This window comes from Populus euphratica, unplaced genomic scaffold, assembly GCF_000495115.2.
Source record: "Populus euphratica unplaced genomic scaffold, PopEup_1.0 scaffold174.1, whole genome shotgun sequence".
In the NCBI taxonomy this organism is placed as follows: Eukaryota; Viridiplantae; Streptophyta; class Magnoliopsida; order Malpighiales; family Salicaceae; genus Populus; species Populus euphratica.
Genome location: NW_011499935.1, coordinates 285,572 through 286,535, shown reverse-complemented (window position 1 = coordinate 286,535; position 964 = coordinate 285,572).

The following is a 964-nucleotide window of genomic DNA, read 5'->3' as shown; positions in this document are numbered from 1 at the left end:
TAAATTATCATAAATTCTAATATTTTTAATAAATAATTATAAAAAAATAAAAGTAAAATTAGAGAAAAAAATAAAAAAGATGAAAAAAATTTACCTAAAGTATAAAGAAAAAAAAAAGAGGTTAATTGTTTAATTGTACTTGATGAGAAATTTACATACTGGAGAGAGGAGGGAACAACAACTCAAAACAAACAAAAACTCTCGGTTAGTTAGAGAGGAAAAAAAAAGAAACAAATATAGGGAAAATAGCTGGATATATATATTACAAGTTGTGATGCCGAATTATTCAAGGTTTCAAGGAAAATATACACGGTAGAAATTAGTAAACACACGCATACACACAAATGTGTAGGATGGACCACTTGTGGGTTTTTCTTTTTCTTTTTTATATATATATATATATAGCAGTGTTTCCATTGACAATTTAAGTTGATTGCATCCTGGAAAAACATAATTAATTCTAAATGGGGACTGCAGTTCTCTTGTTCTTTTCTTCCTCACATTTGACAATTTAAAAGGTGGAGAGTTTTCCGAGACAGCGAAGAGAGTTTTCCCTTTTGTGGACACTTTCAAGCAACGTGTATCTTCTACACTTGACTAGGAGGCCATCAAATTTTGCTTATGACTGTTATCGAGAGGAGACAGAACTTTATAGTTGACGCCATCAATGACTCCTAATTGTTTTTATTGTTTTTTGTTTTTCCAGACAAATTGGAAGAGAGTAGATTAAGGATCACTTAAAATTATTTTATACTGTCGTCCACTCATGGTTTTTGGAGCTGTGGCAGAGGATGACAAACATCATTAATTCATGTCTATCGTTTGCCTAATTTAGTTGTTTAGTTGCTAATGTCGTTACAGAAGACACCACCACCACTATCTGGAAATGAAAGAATGCTTTGGTGTCTAAAATGCATGCAAATGGTTTATCATTATTTGGCGTATAGGCATGGTTTTAAAGATT